This window comes from Juglans regia, chromosome 4 (assembly GCF_001411555.2).
Source record: "Juglans regia cultivar Chandler chromosome 4, Walnut 2.0, whole genome shotgun sequence".
NCBI classification, from domain to species: Eukaryota; Viridiplantae; Streptophyta; class Magnoliopsida; order Fagales; family Juglandaceae; genus Juglans; species Juglans regia.
In genome coordinates this window covers 22,945,103-22,961,840 of record NC_049904.1, presented here as the reverse complement: position 1 = coordinate 22,961,840, position 16,738 = coordinate 22,945,103, and positions in this window count along the sequence as shown.

The following is a 16,738-nucleotide window of genomic DNA, read 5'->3' as shown; positions in this document are numbered from 1 at the left end:
CTGCTGCTGTTTTTTTTTTTTTTAAATTTTTTTTTACTTAATGATTAAATAAGTATTTTTTAATAATGTTGTGAATATTGTTTTTTAAGAAAAAAAAAATTAAAGGTGTTAAAAAAATACATGTAAAGAAAAAGCAAAAAAAAAAGAAAAGAAAAGTAAAATCAACTAGCAAGAGTCCCAACAGGAGCTCCCAACGGTGGTGGCTGTAGAGTCACCCATATTAAAAAAATGAAATAACTCATGTATATACCTTGGACCAATATAATCTTTATTTTTATAATATGTTATTTGTTAGCATTTTTAGACATTGTCAAGGATGTTTTGTGACTGTTATATGATATCGAAGATGGGATATCATAACTTGGTATCTCTACGAATATGATATTAAAGAGATGGGATTCATTATTATTTTTCCTATCATCAACTTAGCATCACTTTATCATTGATACCTGATTTTGGTTGACTATATATAACAAAATTGTTTAATTCGATTTGACCCGTCAACAAATTTAAAATTGAATCGAATTGAACCAATTGCTGCATTATTAAAGAGGTTTCACAATTTTAAATGTACAAGATTTTACTGTCATTACTTGTAGACCTAGGACACCAACCACTACTTTATAATCAATTTACAATTCTTTGTTGAGGAAAAAATTCAGTATAATTTGTTATTCTCTGATTTGAACTTTGAGTAAGCAGATGAATAGGCTTAGTGAATTGGGGCTTTCATTGCTCAATTCAAATGTTTAATGCGAGATTCAATGGTTCAATTTCCTAATTAGCCCAATCCAATATAGCCCCACTTTGAAAGTATGAGCCTCATAGTTGAGTTTTTTTTTTTTAATCGAAAATAGACGTCACTTCATTCAAAGAAATCGAAATTACATCTGTGACTAATCAATACAGGAAAAAATCCTGATTACAAGCCAAACTACTCATCTGTTTGGGACTCTTCCGCACACAAATTTATTTGTAACAAACACTGTCTTAACTTCTATAAACTCTCTAATGACAAAGCTTTCGGTTTGTCTTGAGCCTTATAGTTGAGTTAAGACCCTCCTAGCCCTTTCAAATTTGCTATAGAGCTCAAAGTGACAGAAAAATAAGTGTCACCAAATTTTAACGATTCAATCACAGGTATTGTGAGTAATTTGTCTGGCCATTCTTGTGAAAATCCTAAGAATTATGGTCCAAAAAAGGACATCTACTTGGGGCATGCCAAATTTCAGATTTTTTGGGATCAATATCTATCTTATCTACCAAGAGAGGCTATGGGTAAAACTTGGTTTGCAGTGCTAACATGCACGTCATGTTTGTGGTGCACCTTGCAATTTGTAACTACCACTCGTTTGGTTACGTAATTGATAAGATGAGATAAAATGTTTTGTTAAAAATAAAATAAAATATTGTTATAATATAATTTTTTAATATAATTTTTGTTGAAATTTAAAAAAGTTAAATTTTTTATTATATTTTGTGTGGAAGTTTGAAAAAATTGTAATAATTATATGAGATGAGATGAGATGAAATAATTTGATTTTGTGTAACCATACCAGTCTTTAGATCTCTTAAAATCCAGTCATTTAGGACAAATATAGATCTCTTAAAATTCTTGAATGAACCTTAGGACTTAGAGTGAGAGAAATTTAGACATATAAAGTCAGTCTCATAAATGTCCTAGGATATTGAGCATTTGAGATTGCTCGAGAAGTTTATTCGGAGAGCTATAAATTCCCTAGGGTCCGATCAAGAATATAGAAAATATAAATTTTATGTACAATGCCCAATTTACTTGAAAGGGTTTTTTTTTTTTTTTTTCTGACATTTTCTATGTAAAATTAATATAAGAGAGATTACAATTTTAAACTTCTAACCTGAGTTTGAATATAGGGAACTGCTAGGGCTACCGAGAGATGGTCTGGAGAGTTTCCAGCGATAAGTGCAAAATTCACTTTTTCATTTTGTGCGTTTTTTTTAAAATCATTTTAAACATTTAAAAAAATAATTTACAAACTCATTAAAAAACACTTTCCAAAAAAGGAAAAAAACAAATTGGCAGAAACTCTTGGGTGTAATTGTCAGTAGCTTAATTAAGCATTTTCCTTGAATATAATGGTATGCTTGTTTGAAAATTCAAAATATGTTAAAAAGGGATCTAGATAGACCCGTTAATAGTCTGGTATGCAGGATCAGACATTGATTCAAGAATTGCTCTTTTAGGATGGATCTATCATGGTTTAATGACTCTAATCTTTAACTCTACCAACACCAGAATGGTAGAAAGTGGAGCATATGTCTAATCTCTTTTAACCTTTTTACTAACAACTAATATTTGTAATCATGTTAATATAAATGCCTTATGAGCTTCATTCATATGCAAATGTGAGTTTTTCAGGGTATAAAACATTTTCTGTCATTTGTGGTGAGCAAAAAATAAAAATAAAAATGAAAGCTAAGTACCCAGTTTCAACTGGATTTATGTAATGCGATTATAATTCATTTTAATCCATTATATGAAAAAAAAAACATAAAATGTCCTAAAATAAATACATTGCTCTAAATGCAGACGCATGCATAAATGCAGAGCTTTTAAGAGGGAGTCCGTTCTGGTTGGGAGGTGTAGAACAACGTGCAAGGAAGAGAGTTAAAATTCATAACCTCAAACCTGAGACGACAAAGGCGCAGGGAGAGTTTTTCTTTTGTGTGTTCGTTGTTTTTGTCTTTCAGTTTCCGTTTCGAAGACAGAAGGTCTGTGTTTCGTTTTCAAACCAAACTTACGCCTCGGGTATCCAAAAGCATCTCTGTATATCTCTTGCCTACTTCCCTCGTAATTCATGCATCACTCTGCACATATTGTCTCTTGATATGCGAATTTGCCTATCGCGATTAATCCTACATGCAGTCGCGGAGTGCGTAAGTATAGTATAATCGTTTTAAAAAATAATAGAATCTACTATTAAAAAATTAATTTTTTTCATGTGGGTTCCGTATATATTCATTATTTTCAAAGTAATTGTACAGCACTTGCACACTTACGACTGTAACTATCATTTCTCATTCCGCATTATGGACTACGACTTCTGCTCTAAGATGGCATCGAGGATTCTATATTTTATCTGAACTTCATAAAATGTATGCTTGGAAATTTATGCAACAAAACCTCAATCCTTGTAATCCCAAAGAATTTTGAGATGGCTTTAACATTAAAGTGAGAACATTTTGCGTAAAACAAGTGGATTGCTTACTAGGGATGTTTGATAGCAGAGTTTAGTAAATGACAGGATTGAGAGATCAAACATAGCGGGATCCAAAAAAAAAAAAAAAAACGAAAGGTAGAAGGAAAAGAATACTTAACCCATCAAAGCAAAAACAATAAAAAACAGAATGAGAAACGAGAAATTTCCTTTGCCTAGAAGTTTATCGGAGGCTGTGGGAAAGTTATGGATCAAGAAATCATAAGATAATGCATTTCACTCCAAATGGACTAAATCAACCGTGAAGTGCACTCAACTGTGTACTTACTAACAAAACTGATCTAAACTAATAAATTAGCTAGTGGAAGACTTGAAAATAAAAGTGTAAATAAATAGAAAAAATGAGATTATGGATTTACTAAATAGATTATAAAAAGAGACTCAGATATTTTCTTACCTTTTATGAGACGTGAAAAAAAAAGAGAATATGAAATTTTATTAATGACAAAAAATAGGTGTAAGTATGAAAAATTGTTAAAAAACTAAAAGATTTTTAAAAATGTTTTGAGCCTCCCAGTCGTGCTTTTGGGAGGCTCAACCCTGGGTCCGCTCCTGCATGTAAATTATTCAAATATGGTTAAACCATTAGAATGGTCGAAATCAAAGTACGTCAAGTGAATATTACGACCATATAGAATGAAAAGCACAAGGAATATATAATTTGAATTTAACCCAAAACAAAGCTGGGAGTAATGTAACTGTTGGAAAATATTCTGAAATGCTTTGTAAACTACAGAATATGTAAATAACAAGAACAAATTAGAAAGAGAGAACCCGGTGTTGAGGCACGTTGTAATAGACGCTTTTCTTAGAGTAGATTCCGCCGCCTCCAATTTTAAACATGCATTAGGCTTCTTGACAGTCTACTCCCAAGATACAACAAGGTCGGTTCCCGTTAATCTCCTCGTCAGTGCACACAAAAGAAGATTCTCGAACCTGATATAAAATAGCCAAAACCTAAAGAAAGAAAGACAAAGAGAAGCAGGAAGTGTTTCTCTAAGTTTTGTAGAGAAATTGGAGTTAATGAATTTGTGGGTGGGGTTCCCTATTTATAGAGAATGAAAGGGCACTTGTGAAAAGTCACAACTAGAATGAAATGACATTTGTGAAAAGTCACAACTTATTTAAATGAAATGGTACATGTGAAAAATCACATTACATAAATGAAATGGTACTTGTGAAAAGTCACAACTTATATATAATAAAAGGGTATTTGTGAAAAGTTACAACTAAAATGAAGGAATACTTTGAGAAGTCACAACTTCTCAAATATTAGAGAATACATTGAGAAGGATTCTACTTCACCAAAGGACACAACCCTTTGTTTGGTTGGGAAGCGGTTAAGGCTCATATCCCCAAAAGGCATACATTGGTTCAAGTACCAAGACACATTTTCATTTAAATCTAGACAACCGAACCGATATATTGAACAAAGGTAATGGTTCACATTATTTTCACTTTACATCAAATATTTTAATAATTTCTAAGTTGAAAAACCAACAATCCCCCACTTGATTAGAATATTTTAAGAACATAATAGAATACAATTTTCTTTGGACTAAGTACTATGCATCAATAGAGGTAGCTTGCGGCTTTGAACGTCTACCTAGTGTTAGCGTGTTTCCATCTGAAAGATCCATGGTGAACCAAGTCTTGAACCAGAATCTTTTAACTCAGACTTCTCCACACCACACACAGTACAACATATATCAGGTTCCTTTCAAGGTGGTGCATAAAGGTCGTGCACTGTATCTTGGATTCATGAGCGCTCTAGGAATAGCCCAATTACTATAGACTGCGGCCCCACAGTCACACTGACATAGGTGAGTCCTCCAAGGGTACCTGCAATTCAATACCTCGCCTTAGTCTTGGACTCATTCAAAATATTTCGTTTTTCCTTTGTCATTGCATTTGTAGCACCCACACCCTAGGATGGACCTATAATAATATTTTAATAGTACTATCTAGTCACTCAGATAGTTTGTTCTTCCCATTGAACCTTCTTCTTGAGATCTCCAGTCAGGAAGGTTGGGTTGCTGCTACCAGTGACCTAATTAATGGACTTCAGTTCCATCCCCTTTAATATACGTATAACTTTCAACTTTGCTAATCCTTTTGTCAAAGGATCCGCTAAGTTATCTTTTGACTTTACAAATTCTAAAGTCAGGTATCCATTCTTTATCAGGTATCTTATAGTAGAATGTATGATACTCAAACGTCTCATCTTATGATTAAAGTGTTTATTATTACAAACACTTATCACAGCCTGATTGTCCCAAAGAACAAAAATAGCTGACATTGGTTTTTTAACTAGTGGAATTTTTGATAATAAATTCTTAAGCCACTCTACCTCATGTCCGGGTAGTATCCAAGGCTGTTAATTCAGTTTCCATAGTAGATCGTGAAATCACAGTTTGCTTGGAAGATCTCCAAGCCACAACTGCTCCATCGAGAGTGAAAATATATCCACTCATTCCCTTACTATCTACTGTGTCAGTTATTCAACTAGTATCACTGTATGCTTCTAATACAGTGGGATACTCAGAATAATGGATACTATATGTCATGGTTCTTTTCAAATATTTAAGAATTCTTTCCAATGCCTTCCAATGAGAATCATCAGGCCTACTAGTATATCTGCTAAGTCTACTCACAGCATATGAAATATCAGGTCTAGTAGAATTAGCAATATATAGCAACGTACCAATAATCTGAGAATATCTCAGTTGTGACACTGAATCTCCAAGATTCTTACTTAAATGCAAACAAGGATCAAGAGGAGTACTGACAGGTTTGCATTCGAATCTCTCAAACTTTTTAAGAATCTTTTCAATATAATGAGATTGATTTATGATAATACCATCACGAGATCTCATTAATTTAATACCAAGAATTACCTGTGCCTCACCCATGTCTTTCATGTCAAAATTCTTAGATAAAAAATTTTTAATATCAAGAACAATATCTATATTGGTACCAAAGATTAGAATATCATCAACGTAAAGACATAGCATTACGCATGCACCATCAACTATTTTAGTGTATAAACACTTATAAGATTCATTTATCTTGAAATCATAAGATAAAATTATTTCATCAAACTTTTGGTGTCATTGTTTAGGGGCTTGCTTCAAACCATAGAGAGATTTAATAAGTTTACAAACTTTCATTTCCTGTCCTGAAACCACAAACCTCTCTGGTTGATCCATGTATATCTCTTCTTCTAGATCGTCATTAAGAAATGCTGTCTTTACGTCTATTTGGTGGACCTCAAGTTTATGGATCGCTGCTAGAGTAATTAGAACACGAATTGTGGTTATCTTAGTAACAGGAGAACATGTATCAAAATAATCGATACCCTCTCTTTGTGTAAAGCCCTTTGCAACCAGCCTAGCTTTAAATTTATCAATAGTACCATCAGGTCTCAATTTCTTTTTAAAATCCACTTACATCCAATGATTTTACATCCAGGAGGAAGATCACATAAGTTCCAAGTGCCATTAGTCTTAAGAGATTCCATCTCACTATTTACTGCTTCTTTCCAGAAAGTAAAATCAATGGAAAGCATGACATCCTTGAAAGTTAACGGGTCTTCCTCTATAGAATAAGTATAAAAATCATGTCCAAAATTATTTTCGTTTCTAACTCGTTTTCCTCTACCAAGTTCATTTTCTAATCCAGATGCATTATCAGGATTAGATCTAATGGTAAGTTGACTACTGGTGGAAGGAAAACTTACTGTAGGTAAAGATCTTTCTAACTTATTTTTGAAATGAAATAGATCTTCAAAGAATGTTGCATCCCTAGACTCCATGATGGTGTTGGGATCAATACCTTGGACTTCTGATTTGATAATCAAAAACCTGTATGCAGAACTATGTCTAGCATACCTAATGAATATTGCATCTACTGTGTTGGGACCTAATTTCCTTTACTTAATTTTCGGAACATTAACATTTGCAAGACAACCCCAAACTCTAAAGAAATTAATATTGGGTACTCTACCCTTCCAGAGTTCATACGGTATCTTGTCAGATCCCTTAAATGGTACTCTATTCAAGATAAAACAAGATGCAAGTATTGCTTCCCCCCACCATTGCTCAGGTAGGCCGGAACTAGAGAGCATGTATTTGACCATATCAACCAAGGTTCTATTTTTCCTTTCAGAAACATCATTGGATTCAGGAGAATATGGAGCAGTTTCCTCATGTATAATACCATTCTCCTCATAGTATTGAACCAATTGATTAGATGAGTATTCACCTCCTCTATCAGATCTGAAATTTTAATCTTTCTCTCTAGTTAGTTTTCAACTTTAGTTTTATAGACGACAAATTAACTAAATGATTCATCTTTTGTTTTCATCAAGTAAACATAATAAAATTTTGACATATCATCTATAAAAGTAATGAAGTATTTATTACCACCTTTAGAAGAGACACCATTTAAATAACAACCATAACTATGAATTAATTCAAGTAGTGATGGATTTCTTATAACAGATTTAAATGGCTTTCTAGGCTGTTTTGATTGAACACAAATTAAATTTTTTTCATCCAAATCAACAGGAATTTTAGGAATAATCTCTAAATCCATCATTCTTTTAACATTATGATAATTAACATGGTCTAATTTGGCATGCCATATTGAAGAGGAACATGTAATAAATGCAAATTTATTATTAGAATTAAATTTTTCTACTACATTGTTTTGAATATTTATTACAAACAAACCATCACTGACATAACCTTTCCCCACAAATGACCCATATTTAGTTACAATAACTTTATTGGATTGAAATAATAATGTGTAGCCTGCCGCATTGAGTAAAGATCCACTAATTAGGTTTCTCCTCGCCTCTAGTACGTAAAATACTTCTTCTAAAGGAAGACTATTTCCAGATGTTAATTTGAGTACAATTTTTCCTACTCCAAATACTTGTGCTGAGGTGGAGTTACCCATTGTCACTTTCATGCCGCTTATATCCTGATATGTTGACAAAAATTTGTGATTAGAAGTGACATGTACATTGACTCCTTTGTCTACTATCCAATCAGTAGCACTACAAGCCAGATAAACTTGGGGACTTATGGTTACATACCGTTCATCGGTTCCAACAGAGTCGGTCCCGGAAAGCACCATATGAGCCTGTGGATTAGGCGATCTTGGTTGTTCATTGCCTTGATATTTCCTCTTCTTATAGCGACAATTTTTGGTCAAGTGACTCGGTATGTTACAATTAAAACAAATGGGTCTCTTATCATCTTTGTTAATATAGGACTTTGGTTTCAAATTATTCCTATAATTAGTTTTACCCTTATTGAATTTGGACTTCTGATGTAATGGGTTCTTATGTGTTTTATGGCCTTCTACAATATTTGCTTTAAACTGAAAATCAGAAACTAATGGTGGGATGAGATCATTTTCCAAGTGTTGTTTTTGGATCCTAATGACAGATATCAAGGTTTTTATGATTATATCTTCAGTCTTATGTTTAAGAGATAGACCAAAATTCTTCCATGAAGAAGGCAACTTGTCTATTGTACAAGCAACTTGGAGATGCTCGGTAATACCCATTCCCTGTTGGCCCAATTCATGGTAAATAATAGTTAACTCATGGGCTTGCTCTACCACAGATTTGGAATCATCCATCTTAAAGCCAAGAAATTGGATTACGGTGTACTTATCCATTCCGGCATCTTGTACACCATATTTTTTATCAAGAGCATTTCAAATATCTTTGGCAGATTTAATGTGTAGATAAACATCAAAAAGTGTATCACTTAAATGATTTAAAATCTTACATCTACACAAATTATCTTTTTCTGCATATGTTTGCAATTCAGTAATATGTGCAGGCTCATGCAAATCATCAGAAGGAAGATCATTTTCAATAACAAAATATAATCCAAACATTGTAAGAAAGATTTTCATCTTTTCTTACTAACGCTTAAAGTTGACTCCTCCAAATTTCTCGGGTGCAATAGGTTCGTTTGAAGTCATGGTGACAACCAATCAATTAGAACACACCTATAGTTTAACAAAGAGAAGTTCTACTCTAAGATTGTTGGGAAATATTCTGAAATGTTTTGTAAACTAGAGAATATGTAAATAATAAGAATAAATTAGAAAGAGAGAACTCGGTGTTGAGGCACGTTGTGATAGATGCTTTCCTTAGAGTAGATTCTGCCGCCTCCAATTTTAAACATGCACTAGGCTTCTTGACATTCTACTTCCAAGATATAACAAGGTCGGTTCCCATTAATCTCTTCGTCAGTGCACACAAAAGGAGATTCTCGAACCTGATATAAATAGCCAAAACTCAAAGAAAGAAAGGCAAAGAGAAGGAGGAAGTGTTTCTCTAAGTTTTGTAGAGAAATTAGAGTTAATGAATTTATGGGTGGGGTTCCCTATTTATAGAGAATGAAAATGCATTTGTGAAAAGTCACAACTAGAATGAAATGACACTTATGAAAAGTCACAATTTATTTAAATGAAATGGTACATGTGAAAAGTAACATTACATAAATGAAATGGTACTTGTTAAAAGTCACAACTTATATATAATAAAAATGTATTTGTGAAAAGTCACAACTTCTCAAATATTAGAGAATATATTGAGAATGTTTCTAATCCACCAAAGGACACAACCCTTTATTTGGTTGGGAAGCAGTTAAGACTCATATTTCCAATATGCATACATTGGTTCAAGTACCAAGACACATTTTTATTTAAATCTAGACAATCGAACCGATACATTGAACAAACGTAATGGTTCACATTATTTTCACTTTACATCAAATATTTTAATCATTTCTAAGTTGGAAAACCAACAGTAACTAATGTTAATGTATTTTCCCTAATTTAAAAAACGATTTAATGTGTGAACTACAGCCTGCCATGCCCAAAATCTTCGGGTACCTATCCTGCTCGATTCCAATATTTTATCTCTAGGGAGTATATTTAAAAATAAATAATATGACTTATAATTTTATTTATACTCTTATTTATAAAATTTATTTTATTAATTTCTCAAATTTTAAATTTTTAATTTTTAACATATTTAAAAATGAATAAAGGCACTCTTAAGTTTATCAAGTGCTTTGCTTGCCATTGGGCGGCGCGGCGACCTGGGGAAAGCTGGAGAGCACGATTTCTACCATTAAGATCATGCTGTTGGATGCCGAATACAAGTAAGCACGCAATCCCAAGCTCAGAGCATCTGGCTTGGACAGCTCAAATTCAAATAAAATTAAAGAGAAAATTTTATAATCTTCAAAGGGAAAAATAAATTTCTGAAAAATTATTGATCTCACGTTTATCAACAATGAAATGAAGTGATTACTTTACTCCATCCAAAAAAAAAAAGAAGTGATTACTTTACATATTTGCACATGCACCATAAAAACTAATTAGTTTTAAAAGCTGCAAAAGTTATTGTCTTGTCTGTAACATTCACCAATGCACAAACAATAGGACATACAGGCTGTCTTTGATCGTGATGTTGAAATTAACCTCCTTAATTTTTTAAATTATAACTCAAATCACACGAAAAATATTATTTTTTTACTATTAGTTGCAGTGTAGTTGTCATTTTTTATCATTTTCCACTTAAAATAATTCCTATCTACTTTGTCTTATCGGATTTCAGCTACGGATTTCAGCCCGAGTTTTGTTCTGTATAAATAAGTTTGTGTATTAATTTATATATTAATATTATCATCTTCATATTTTAAATTTAAATTAATATTATTTTTAATAAAATTTATTTTTTGATCAATCTTATTAAATAGATGTACGTATTAATATACAAAATCGCTTATAATTAAATTTTTCTTAAGCAGAGAAGTAATCTGGTCTCCAAGAAACAGTCTTTATACCCGGTGGTACTTTTAGCAGGAAAACTCTTTTCCATATTCCTTTACATCAATTAAAGGGACATGTTATTGCTGGTGATGTTTTTGGCATAAAATGGGGAGTTCTCATAGCCTTGGCAATCCCATAAGGAGCTCTGCAAGCAAAGCTGCTTCTGGTGATGTTATACGCAAACGGTCAGTAGAAAAACTGTTTTCTGTGAGCTCCCATGCTTCAAAATTCACTAGGTTCAATAAGTGGTACGAAAGTAGTATTGAATGCTTAAGAAAGGCAATTAATTGAGGTGGAATTATTTCAGGAAAATGATTGGCAAACAGGGACTCGTACACAGGTTCTGCATGGGATATGCAAAAATTTACTCGTTTGATTAATGAGATGAAAGTTAAAAAATAAATAAAAAATATTGTTAGAATATAATTTTTTAATATAATTTTTGTTTTGAAATTTGAAAAAGTTAAACTATTTATTATATTTTTTGTAAAATTTTAAAAAAATTATTATGATTAGATAAGTCATGATAACAACCACAACCAGTGCATACACTGTTCAAGATAGGTTGAAGGATATGGACTGCAGGATATAGAATTTAAAGCATGCAGCAGAACAGGAGCACAAGACAAAAATGGAACCTGACAGCGATGCGAAATCGGTAGGTGAAGAGGTCATCAGAGAACGGAAGGCAGTTTAAAGCTGAAATGTTATCTAGACTACATCTCTAGGCAAGACAATAGGAGCATTCTAGCTGCTAAAATGTTGTCTAGTGATGACAAATAATTGCAACTGTATGTTCATAGTCATGCAGAAACTGGTGAGATTGTTGATCTAGCTAATGTGAAAGATGGAAGTTGTGTTCTGTGAATTTTAACACTCATGTTTTATGCTTTGGCTTGCATTAACTGTTGCTAACCATTGGAAGAGGTAATTAGGTAACAAGTTGGCTGGTTTCATTCGGTAGACTCAGGGTACTTCATTTTAGATTAAAATTTACATGCTTTCTTTAGATACTTCAGCATGAAGGACAATGTACATCATTATGGATTTCTGTCATGTTTCAGTATAATGCAACGAGTCCTTGATTTGCACTTTTTTTTCTTTAGATACTCGAGTAGAATTCTCATCCAAATATGAATTTGAGTCAGCATTCAACAAATCTACACCCTTAAAGTCTTTCAACTTTGTCATCACCGCTGCAACTTGATTTAAATTTCATCAAGCTTGACAACATCTCCCTGAAATGTCTACTCCAAAACATAGCAAGATAAGAGAGAATTTTTAAGTACCACACACCACTCAATTCAAGCCATCGAAACCAACAACAAAATCACAGCCAATCCTATAGTTTCGCGTTAAAAAATCGGTCGGAGTTGTAGTCTTTCTAAACGGCATTTCCAATTACTGTCATTAAAAGTAAAACCGACTTGGTTTAACTTTTATTTTGGTAGTGGAGTGATTGGACTACAATTCAATATTTTATCATTACTTTTCACTTACTTTTAACTACTTTTTAACTACTATTTCCTACTGTTTAATATTTTATTTATAATTTTTCACGACATTTTTACTACTATTCACAAATCATCTCACATTCCTCACAATCCAAATATCCAAACTAAGACTGAAATAAAAAAAAGAGGCAAACTAAAAAATTCCCATCAAGAACCACAATCAATTCGTCTGAAAGGCACATTAGTACCAGAAGCCCATTACTAAATTTTGCAGAAACACAATTAAATTCACACGTCAAAAAACCACAATTTCATCATTAAACTTAAACAGCTGATTAAAACAAAACACCGAGAGAGAGAGAGAGAGAGCTCACAGCACATTAGCGTGCTGAATATCAGCCTTGAGAACCTTGAGGAACTCCTGATAAGAAGGTCCAGAAGCAGGCTGCTGAAAACAATCCCACATTCCTCTTATTCTTTCTCTCACCTGGGATTACCAATGCGTCACTGTTTCAGAATGTATCAGACCGACGCAGACTCAGGCACAGAGATAAAGAAACCCAGAGAGTAGAGGAACAGAGACGTCATGAAAGGTCATTGCAGTCTAGAAGGCGAAGATCGAAGAACGGAGTGAGAGAGAGAGAGAGTTGGATTTGTTTGAAATTGTCACCTTGACTTGACTACTTTCGTTAATGCTTATAGTTGGGGAGTGGAAGTTGGAATAACAAGAAGGAGGGAGCATCTCCCAAAGTCAAAACCATTATTATGGTGTTGGGCTTGGTCAGAGGATGAATCGCTTGGATTGGGTCACTCAATATTATTCGGTCGTGCATTACAATCTACGACTCCTCCCCTCCCTTACAATACGTTACCTACTTCCCTTATTCATTTCACAAAATAAACCTTAAGATGAACCAATTCTAAAGTCAAGATCAAAAGTGATATAAAAATTAAAAATTAAAATAAAATAACTCATGTATATACCTTAGACTAATATAATTTTTATTTTTATAATACTTAATTTGCTAGCAAATTTAGACATTGTCAAGGATATTTTGTGACTTTTATATGATATGGAAGATGGGATATCAAAACTTGGAATCTCAATGAACATGATATTGAAGAGATGGGATTCATGTTTATTTTTCCTATCATCAACTTAGTATCACTTTATTATTGATACTTGATTAATTTGGTTGACTATCGCAAAATTGTTTAATTTGGTTTTACCCGTCAACAAATTTAAAATTGAACTGAATTGAACCGATTGCTGGATTATCCAAGAGTTTTCACAATTTTAAATGTACAAGATTTTACCATCATTACTTGTAGACCAAGGACACCAACCACTACCTTATAACCAATTTACAGTTCTTTGTTGAGGAAAAAATCCAGTATAATTTGTTACTCTCTGATATGGACTTTGAGTAAGCAGATGAATAGACTTAGGGCCCGTTTTGATAGTGAGATGAGATAAGATGAGATAAATTGAGATGATTTGTGAATAGTAATGAGATTGTTGGTTAAAATGAGTTGAGATGAGTTGAAATGAGATAAGATGGTTTCATCTCACCTCTACATCCAAACGGGCCTTACTGAATTGGGCTTTTATTGCTCAATTCAAATGTCTAATGTGAGATTCAATGGTTCAATTTCCTAATTAGCCTAATCCAACATAGCCCCACTTTGAAAGTATGAGTCTTATAGTCGAACCCATTTCGAGTTAAGACCCCTCCTAGCCCTTCCAAATTTGCTTTAGAGCTCAAAGTGACAGAAAAATAAGTGTCACCAAATTTTAACGATTCAATCACAGATATTGTGAGTAATTTGTATGGCCATTCTTGTGAAAATTCAAAGAATTATGGTCCAAAAAAGGACAAGTACTTGGGGGCATGCCTGATATCAGATTTTTTGGGATCAATATATATCGTATCTACCGAGAGAGCCTATGGGTAAAACTTGGTTTGCACTTTGCAGTGCCAACATGCATGTCAGGCTTGTGGTGCACCTTGCAATTTGTAACTAACAATTTGCCCTTAAAATACAATCATTTAGGACAAAATAGATCTCTTAGGCCTATTTGTTTCTGCATATGAGATGAGATGAGATGAGTTGAGATACAAGTTAAAAATTGAATAAAATATTTTTTGAATATATTTTTTTTAATATTATCATTGTTTTGGGATTTGAAAAAGTTGAATTGTGTTCGCTTGAAAATATCTGCAAGTGCACAGAATCGTAACAAGTAGTAAAGTGTTTTTAAAGAAAACGGATATTGAACCCACATAAATTAATTATGCTATTGAGTACTGAAATTTAGTAAATTAACTACTATTTGAAAAACCAAAATTTAAAGAATAGATTATCTAAATTAAATTGAAATACTTAACAAAAATAAATTTAAGAATAAAAGATCATAAAAGCTAAGATTGTAAATATAATAAGAATAGATTTAGAGCGTTTGATTTCACCTACCATACCCCACACAATTTATTCTTCTTTGTTATAGAATTCCAATTATCCCAAGTTGATGATAAAAAGCATTTAACTAATCAATATCTTCTCTCGAATAATATTAAAAATATTTCCGACTAATAACTCTATATCTCTATGTGAATTTAATTAATTAGAAACTTATTAAGTTCTTTAGATTTTTCCTGAAAATCACATTAATCACGATAAAGTATCTTTACTTTCGCTCAACTAATGATATTTAATCCTAGAGCTCTAATCACAAATCACATCTTGGTCTCATTGGGATTCAATATCTCAAACAATAATTAGGTAGAAAATTACAAGCATTAAGAGCAAGGAATAACCACTCAATCATGGAAATATTAAAAATAAAATAACTTTTCATGTAAATTGTGTGTTCAATGCTAGACTACATCAAAACTCTAGAAAATAAAATTAGCTCATATTGAAATTGAGAAGAAAAAGAATAAAACTAATGTTCTTCGATGTAGTCGGTTGATGAAGTATGCAGCTTCTGCTTCTATTCTCCAGATCCGTCTCTTTGAAAGAAATTTAAAAAATAAAAACTAAACTCAGAAACTGGACTCTAGACTATTGCACTCTAAGACTCAGGCTTTCTCGATCCTATTCATCCCACAAGCCGGGATTAAATAGATGCCAAAATTTAAATTCAGAAACACGATAAATGTTGCTACAATCTAGCTAAAAGATCTGAAAAATAGCTTTTAAATATAAATGTTAACATAAAAGAAAATTATCCTAAGAATAACGAAATTATCTAAAATGAAAGATTCAGTGATAAGCGGCTTGATTTGTGGAGTTCAAGAGGATTTGGTGGTCAGCAGACTGATTGCGAAACTTGGAAGGGTCCCACTGGGTAGTGTCGTGTGCGTTGAATATAAGTGGTCTCCTTGCCTACCAAGAGGAAAGACTTCCGACCGGGATCATAGAACCCTCTTGCTAACTTACTGAGCGATAAAGCTACTCGCATTTTCTAGTTGTTGCCCACGATATCGTTCAGATTAGTTGCTTATGTTGGTCGTTTAGACTAGTCGTGGTTGGGTCTCCTCGCCTACCGAGAGGAAAGACTATTTGCCTACCGAGGGGTAAGTCTTCTCACATTTTCATATCTTGTCGTTTCTCGTTGGTCTGGCTCCGTAGTCTATTCTTTTGTACAAAAAAAGCAGGTAGGTTTGGAGGATGAGATCAGAATTTTATGTTTTGTTTGAAAGTTTAAAATATTATGTTTTAATATTATTATTGTTTTGAGATTTGAAAAAGTTGAATTGTTTATTATATTTTGTATGAAAATTTGAGAATGGTGTAATGATGAGATAAGATGAGATGAGAATTTTGTGTTTTGTCTTGTGCCCCAAACCAGCCTAGGTCAAATTCAAGAAAATAAAGAAAAATATATAGAAATAACATAAAATCAATAGAATTAAAGGAAAATTGATACTTTTCATAAGTAAAATAGTGATAAAAATCACATAAAAATAACACTTATCAAATTCTTTATTTTATTTTGTATGAAAATTTGAAAACGTTGTAATGATTAGATGAGATGTGATGAAATGAGAGGAGATGAGTGTGTTGTGAAAACAAAGGAGGCCTTAATATTCTTGAGTGAACCTTGGGACTGAGATTTAAGACATATAAAGTTAGTCTAATAAATGTCCTGGGATA